At 40.9% G+C, this 8,498-nt stretch overlaps 1 long non-coding RNA gene across 1 annotated transcript in view; it reads right to left on the bottom strand.

Moving 5' to 3' along the window:
- Positions 1-2,730: 2,730 nt before the first annotated feature.
- LOC109321995 overlaps positions 2,731-8,498 on the bottom strand; it is a 15,258-nt gene continuing 9,490 nt past the window's right edge. The window contains exon 3 of the long non-coding RNA XR_002104269.1: positions 2,731-2,846. This is a non-coding gene — a long non-coding RNA (uncharacterized LOC109321995). The remainder of the gene's footprint in view (positions 2,847-8,498) is intronic.

The following is an 8,498-nucleotide window of genomic DNA, read 5'->3' as shown; positions in this document are numbered from 1 at the left end:
TAGGTGACTTATAAGTCTGATCTTTGAACAATCTGCTGCAGCAGAGGCAGGAAAGCTATGAAGACTGGATACAGGAAGTTTTCGTTTTCCCAGCCGCATTGCTTCTGCCGTGCATTGCTGTTCAAAGACCAATGCCTCGTTCTGGATTTGGGACCTCCAGGATGGACGGTCATGACCAATTCGCTTCCATTACTCTGGGTCAATGCCAAAACTCTTCATCTTTAAGATGGCCTTTAAGATGGCCTTGTACTGCTTATTTGGTGTACAGTTCATCATAAAAGACTTTCTTTGGCAGGCGAGTGTCAGGCATTGTTGAGAGGTGGCCAGCCCATCTTAGCTGTGCCAGTTTCAGAAGGGTATGAATATTGGGGATAGTTGATCTTCCAAGCATCTCGGTGTCTGGAATCTTGTCCTGCCACTTGATCTTTAGTATCTTTTGTAGGTAGCACGAGTGGAAGTGGTTTAGTTTCTTGGCATGACACTGGTAAATGGTCCAGGTTTCTCAGGCATAAAGGAAGGTTTGAAAGATGATGGCTTTGTAAACCTTCAGTTTTGTTGCCATTCTGATGCCTCTACAGTGCCAGACTGATTTAAGGAGTCTGCTGAAGGCCACACTACCTTTTGCTATTCTCACATTGACTTCATCATCAATCATCTATGTTGACAGCACAGGAGAGCGTGCTGCCTAAATAGGCAAACTTGTTGACCATTGACAGTTGTTGGCCTTTAACTGAGATGTGTGTTTACTGAGGTGTTGTGCCAGGTGCAGGTTGAAACATTATTTTAGTCTTCTTCATGTTAATAGTGAGTCCAAAGTTGTCACAGACTGACAAGAGTAGGTCCGTGGATCATTGCATCTCTCCCTGTGAGCCTGCACATAATGCAGTCATCAGGAAAGAGGAAATTGTGAAGCGTGGTTGTCTGGACTTTGGAGTTCACTCAGAGCCTGAGCAGGCTGAAGATGTCTCTATCAAAATGGTACCTGATCCCTATACCAACGTCATCATCTTGGAAAGTGTCCAACCTTCTCACATTTATCGATCTAACCAAAGCCTTCAACATGGTGAACTGCGGAAACCTCTGGGGAATCATGAAGAAGTATAGATACCCTGAAAAACTCATTAATATGGTTTGACAGTTCCACAAAGGCATAAAGGCACGTGTCTTTGTGAATGACAAATGCTCTGGACCCTTTCTGGTCACAAATGGCATCAAGCAGGGCTGTGTGCTCGCAACTACCCTCTTCAGCAATGTCAACAGGTTTACATCAAATTATACAAGCTGTTGCAGTCTACATAATGAATTCATGTAGAATTTAATGGTCATGCTTTAATTGTTTTCTATGCATTTTAATTTTAAATGCATATAGAACAAATTTCAGTGTTACTTGGAACTCTATCCTGCTTTCATTGTTCAGTTGGGTTCTGTGGAATGCACCACAGACACAAAGGAGATACTGTTTGCATGCTCACTTCACCTCATGTTATATCCAAAGTGCTATAATCCCCCATGTCCTTTAGGCAGCCTTACTAGCTATTTTTTCAATTTGTATCTGTGCATTTGATTGTTCCTTCCTAAGTAGTGTACTTTGCATTTCCCTTTCTTTAATTTCATTCAGTTTATTTCACACCATTTCTCCAAAATATTGAGAATATTCTGAATTGTAATCCTATCTTCCATCACCCTGTTTAGTGTCACCTGCAAGTTTACTGTGTTCCATCCTAAAAGTCATAGTTCTGTACTAATATATCTGTATCTACTAGTTCTTAATGAGGTACACGTGAATCACTCAATGCATGAGTGTAGAATCATGTTCTGTTAACACATACACACACGCGCACAGTATGGTTCTACAGTAAATATCCCAAACACCACTAGAACTCTAGGATATTTTGTGATTATCAGGGATCATAATGTAGCAATTGGCTAATGCTGGCTGGAAAAGTTGGGGACAGAAAACAAGGAAAGAAACAAGAAAATTAAATGTAATGCCCTGTGATATACAAGAGATCAGAGCAAATAACCTGGTGTCTGACTGTAATCATCCATGGCAATCATCTTATTTCTAGCACTAAAAATTCCTGTGAAATTCTTGGCACTGGAAAAATAGGTCAAGAGCTGAAGTGTACATTTGATACAAGTGAACTCTCCAGCCAGGCGGTACTATATGGCTGCTCTTTCAGTCATCCTTACACTTAAGGGAATCCAGTGATTGAAAGCTTGTCCTGTCTCCTGCTGGGGAAGGTGGCAAGCTGTTATTAGGCAGTTATCAGCTGCTGAAAAGTAGAAGATGCCATGGATAGTTCTTTGCCATAAAGGGCTGAGAGGAGTGAAAGAAAATGCCCTCCCCACTCTTTCCAGTCCCTGCCCCCTGTACAACCTATGGTTAACTTCTGGGTCAACCAAAAGGATGCACAGAATGGAGGATATTTTCCCATGGCTGAAACCTTCATGGGACTCTGGGATGGTTATTGTCATGAGAGAAACTTGCCCTTCCCTGCCCATCCTGTCAGTTGGCTGGAGCAGGGCATTCTCCTAAGACCAGAGCCTTTTTGGGATTCTGGGAGGGATTCAGCTCCAGATGGATTTGCTTCCCATCCTCTGTGCACCTCTGGGATGACTTGGAGAATTATAAAAAGCAGGGGCCATTCTTTGGTAGTTGGAACTACAGCTGAATGTCCACCTATACTAATAGTCATTGGCAGAAGAGTTTTGCACATCAAAGAGTTTTTCTTGTCAGTAGCTTGAGGTGTAGTTTCCCAGAAACCCCTGCCCCTATCTCCATGAAACTTGGCAGGCTTTGTGGCCTCAGCATGGGGCTACCACGCCTGCTGTTTTTACCTCCCCTGTGCCTTCATACTTACAAGTCGCCTTCATACTTCACACATCTTGCTTTCAAGACTCTGAGGTGCAGTTTTCCTGCATCTATCTCCTTGAAACTTGATAGGCTTTGTGGCATCAACAGGGGCTATTCTTCCTGCTGCTTTCATTCAAATCAGGAAAGACATAATCAAGTTATAGGCAGTTTTGTGATTCCCCATTATAGCCTATGGGCAAAACGTCAAAACAGCAAAACAATTTCAACAAAACAAAATGGAACAAGGCTTTGAAACAAAATAGTCATTGGTAGACAGAGGGTGGGGGGCATTCTCCCATAGTGAGAACCTTCCTGGAGCCCTGGTATGGTTCTAACTGCAGCAGAAAGTCCCTGCTCCATGCATCCCCCTAGATAATACCAAGGAGCACGTGGGGTAGGATCCAGATGCACCTGGGGCTGGAGACCTGCCAGAGCCCCAGAACTGTTCTAGGTGTGGGAAAATCCCACCTACTTTGTGCCCCCCTCTAGATGCCCCAAGAGGGGGTATAGGGAAGGAGGTAGAAGCACTACAGCTGGACCCATCTCACAGTGGAATGGGAAATTAGTCTCTGTATGAATGCCTCCCATTCATACAGAGACTAATTTCCTGGTCTCTGGCAGGAGCCAGAGGCAGATGCCTCGGGCTTGAAATTTCCTGGGATGGTTCCAGTGTAGTGCAATGTACAGACGTGTGTGACCCAGGTCTGTCTACTCCTTGTCTGGGTCCCCACAGGGCTCTCTGACAACTGGGCTATCAGGGAACCAGTGCTCTCCCTCCCTCTTCTCTGAAAGGAAAGAGGGAGAGCAGAAGAAAGGCTATGGGATATAGCTGTTCAAGTTAATGTGGGAAGAGGAGGACTTCTTGACAGAAAGTAAAATAAATTTATTGTGAAAGAGCCAACTCCCTTCCTTTAAAAAACCCTTGAACTCTTTTGTGCTAGGAGTTCTTCCTCCATCACAAATGTAACACCTGCCCATAGCTTGTGCTGGACAGAAAATGATATTGTCTCCAAAAATATATCTAGACATAAGGCACTAAATTCTAGTAATGCTAAAGGACACCTGAAGGAATTGTAGGTAGAGTGTGGATTGTGCCAAATGATATAATCATAACAATAAGGCCAATCAGACTTTGTGGTAGGAAGTTTGTGTCATCGTAAAGTAGAGAATCAGCTCCCCTTTGTACAATACAACTGATGGTACACCTAAAACTGAGAGGGTCTCGGTATAACTGCCACCTAAAACAGATCAAACACTAGGAAGAGCAAAATAGACATAAAATAAAGGGACACAAGAGAGAAATCTAAGGGATGACATAGAAACCTAAATGTGTATAACAAGAATTAATTTTGGCCAGATGGTGTGAGTGCAAAGAAGAAAAGAGATTGGCTTTGTTTAGGTCAGTTAAATAGAATACAAATAGCTGTAACTGGCTGAGAGTGCGCAAATGGAAAAGGAATGATTATAATGAACTTCTAGCAGTCTGCTAGAATGAAGACTAGTTTCCAAAAGAAGCAAAGGAAGCTAGGTGACAGCTCTTTTCAATTTGCATTAGAAAAAAGTATCTGTGGAAAATACATAGGAAATATTGATTATGTTGGAAAAAAATAATGAATGGTTCAATCAATATTTATTTATTATAAAAAAAAAAAAGGGAAAAATAACTAGGAATTACCTGTTTTGTTCTTTCTTTTTAGACACATGTGACTGAGATTTATAATATCAGAAAAGGTAAAAAGTGCACCATCAAACCATACTATTTTTGATAGACACTAATTCTAGACCTGTATTCTGTAAGGCAGATTCTGATTCCCCAGGCTCACATGGAGTAGCACTTTATTCCACTCAGCAGTTCCACTGAAGTCAATTCCGTTTCAGAGAAAGACTGCAGAGTGCTGCAAGCATGGGGAGTCAAAAAAAATAATCAGTAATGTAGTTCTTAAAGTAAATACCTACTTTTAAAATAAGCCTTGTTTCCTAGCAAGACCTAAACTAATGCTTAAATTCCAAGCTTTCTATTTTATACTTTAGAAGAAAATACACAAGAGGATAACACTGTGAGTGGCACATCAAATTTTCAAACAGAGGCTCTATCTTCATTGTTAAGTTAGGAAACTAAATCCTGCTTTACTGAAAGGTGGCTATGACACTCTCCACCTGCAAATTTATAATATAAAAGATCCATTGTGACTACTGTGGTTTAATAATACTTCCAAAATAGCACCATCTGTGCCCTTTCTGTTAGAAAAAAAGTTATATGTTTAGGGATTCATTATTTTAAATGTGCATCATACCCACCAGATTAAAATACAGTTTTCCTTCAGTCATGAGGTAAAAAAAAAAAAAAAATTAAAAAAAAAAAACAGTCATAAAGTTCAAATACAATTTTAGTTTATGACTGAAGTTAAAATACAGTTATCCTCCAGTACTTGGCATAAAGTTAAAAAATCCCATAAATTAATGGATACTGTATATTAGGATTGTGCAAAGTTTCACTGGGTGTTTCATTGCAATACTGTTTTGACTTGTTTCAAGCTTGAAACAGCAAAATTGAAATGAAACGAAAGGCTTTGAAGCAGCCTTGAAATGAAACGAGGGCACTTGAAACTTTAAAAATGTTTCTAAACATTTTGAGTTTCGAAGCTGGGCTTGGTTCCAAGGAAATAGAAAGGAAGGAGAGGGAAAGGGAAGAGGAGGAAAGGACTGCTCTGATATTGACTGTGTAGCTGGCCAGTGGCTGTGATCCTTCCCTGAGGTCCCTTCCAAACTCAGTGCTCTGGGGAAAGAATGGAAAAACACGCACACAGTCACACATCAAGAGAGTTTTGCTTGTCAGTAGCTTGAGGTGTAGTTTCCCAGAAACCCCTGCCCCTATCTCCATGAAACTTGGCAGGCTTTGTGGCCTCAGCATGGGGCTACCATGCCTGCTGTTTTTACCCCCTTGTGCCTTCACACTTATAAGTTGCCTTCATACTTCACACGTGTTTTGCTTTCAAGACTCTGAGGTGCAGTTTTCCAGAACCCCCTGCATCTATCTCCTTGAAACTTGACAGGCTTTGTGGCATCAACAGAAGCTATTCTTCCTGCTGCTTTCATTCAAATCAGGCAAGACATAATCAAGTTATAGGCAGTTTTGTGATTCCCCACTATAGCCTATGGGCAAAACGTCGAAACAGCAAAACAGTTTCGACAAAACAAAATGGAACAGTGCCTCGAAACAAAATAAAACTCGAAACAAAACACTGCCCCATTGAAATAGCAAAACAGAAGTCAAAATGAAATGGTGCTGTTTCACATAGTACTACATATACATTTTGGCAAATTAGGGATAGTTTTATTACAAGTCTGTGCCCTTTGAGTTGTATTATATCATAAAGCTATGGAAATATGTAGGTTCCAACTTTCTCCCCATAAACAAAGACTGTATTTTAAAAACTGTTTCAATTTAAGTAATCTATATATACATACACACACGTGTATGTGTGGACTGCTACTCAGAGTTGATTTTAAAGTTGGGTGCAGCAGGAATCAAAGGAGAATGCAACTGCGCAACTGCACCACAGCAAAGCCCAGATAATCCCCTGTACAGCAGCAAGGGTGCATGTGTGTGGTGTGTGAGGTGTGTGTATATATTAATATAAGCAATTCACACACCCTCCCACATATGCACACTTGCTGCTGTTCAGGGGATTATCCAGGCGGTAGGGGGTGCAGTGGTGCAGTTGCATTCACCTTTGTTTCCTGTTCCACCCAAACTTTAAAACCAGCTCCACAGAGAAGCTGTTCATTTCTGTCCAAGCAGCAGTGAGAGAGTCAATTGACTTCATGACTCATGATCATCTCTCTGATTCCTGCTAATCTCTCTCCACTCCACAGGAATTAACAACCCTCTATCTTTCTTTAATAGTTGATGTAGCACAAGTCAAACTACCTTATTTTCTGCGGTTTTGCTGTCTGTTAGCCATTCCTGGTAATGTTTTGCTTCTATTTTACAGCCCAACATACTGTTTTTAGCTCTAGCTAAAATCTTTAACTTGTGTGATAACATTAACTAAGGTGTAGAAATGACTGACAGTGAAATATTGGAGGCACTGTCAAGATGCTCAAGGTGGCCAGAATTTGTTTTATGAATGTGAATAAGTTACAAATGTAACTATAATCAGTATGGCCCTAATGGTATCACATCTTTCAAATAGTTTGATTCTCTTTTGCCTAGTTTGTTTTGTTGTTTGTTTGTTTTTTAATTTACTATGTAATCCAACAAATTAGTGTGAATGTAAAAAGTTAGGTTTGTTTTTGCTTTGATCTTAAACTGAATAATATAGTGCTAGCCCTTTAGCATATTAGTAAACCTTCTGGTTTCCCTTTAAAAGGAGAAACATTTGTTGTGTTACATATGATGAAGTGCTATACCATCTGCACCTGCCATTTCAAAATCCTAGATTGACCTGTGATGCTGTAACATATTGGGCTCCACTTCTGCAAAACTGAACAAGCTGAGAAGGCCAACAAGGAGTAAGAATTTGGATGCGGACTTCTCTGCTTCCCAAAGAGGTACTGATTCAATGACACTCAGTTTTTTTTCATTTACACTAGTGAGAATGAATGGGCAGTAGAATGAGCTGTCTAGATGAAACAGAGTGAAAGTTGTCATTATACATCTTGCACAAATTGCGGTAAAGCAGGGCTCTGGTGAAATTTGAGTCTACAATTTACATTCATTTGCCATTTAAAAGATATATTATTTAAGTTCATGACTGAAACTGTTGTTTAGGTGTTCTGGACAGATTTCAGTGAAGCAACTTACTTCATGTGTTGACTAAAAACTATATGTATAGTTTTTGTTTTGTTTTGTTTTTGTTTTATTTTTATTACACTAGAACTTAAATTCCCAGGAAGGCGAGTCTTATATATATAGATCTGAAGAGCTCCCAGTTTAGAGAAAGTAGACATAGGAAGATAGAAATCTGTGACACAGCTGGAAATTTAGTCCTGATCTGAATCCCAGTCCAGTGATTACTAGTATTACTGATTACTAGTATTACTCCATTAGTTAGAAGTTCTAAGAGTGGGCCAGGAGACCACTGTGAAAAAAAAATGTAGAAACACAGAACAGAGAGAGTTGGCCTAACAGGGATTAGGAAATGGGGTGGGATTAGATCACTGGGATCAGCTGGACACATTTACATATGCAATTTATGTGACTAAATTTATACCAGCTCAATTTGAGCCAGAGTAAACTAACCCTGACATCATCATCTACACATGGATTTAAGTGCAGTAATTTACTGCACTGATGGGACTATCTGGAAGCACCCTAATTTCCACATATGTATCAATGGTGATTGTGGTGGCGAGAAGCCCCCACAGGCTCTGCGGGGGCCCAGGGAAACACCAGGAGCCCCAGCACAGAGTAAATAGACCCCCCAACCCCAGGAAAACTTACCTGCAGGTGCATGGCTGGAATAGGAACTGGCGCCACAGCCACAAGCTGGCATTTTGCTGGCTTTTCAAACAGCTGCTCCCTGGGCAGGGGACACTGAGCCAATGGTGTCAGCAGGAGATGCCACTGTGGGAAGGTTTAAAAACCCCACCGGAAGCTGGTGGGGAAAGGGGGGAGGAGAGAGAGAGAGAGAGAGAG

This window comes from Crocodylus porosus, unplaced genomic scaffold (assembly GCF_001723895.1).
Source record: "Crocodylus porosus isolate Cpor-Errol unplaced genomic scaffold, CroPor_comp1, whole genome shotgun sequence".
NCBI lineage: Eukaryota > Metazoa > Chordata > Crocodylia > Crocodylidae > Crocodylus > Crocodylus porosus.
This window is presented reverse-complemented; position numbering and strand designations above follow the sequence as displayed.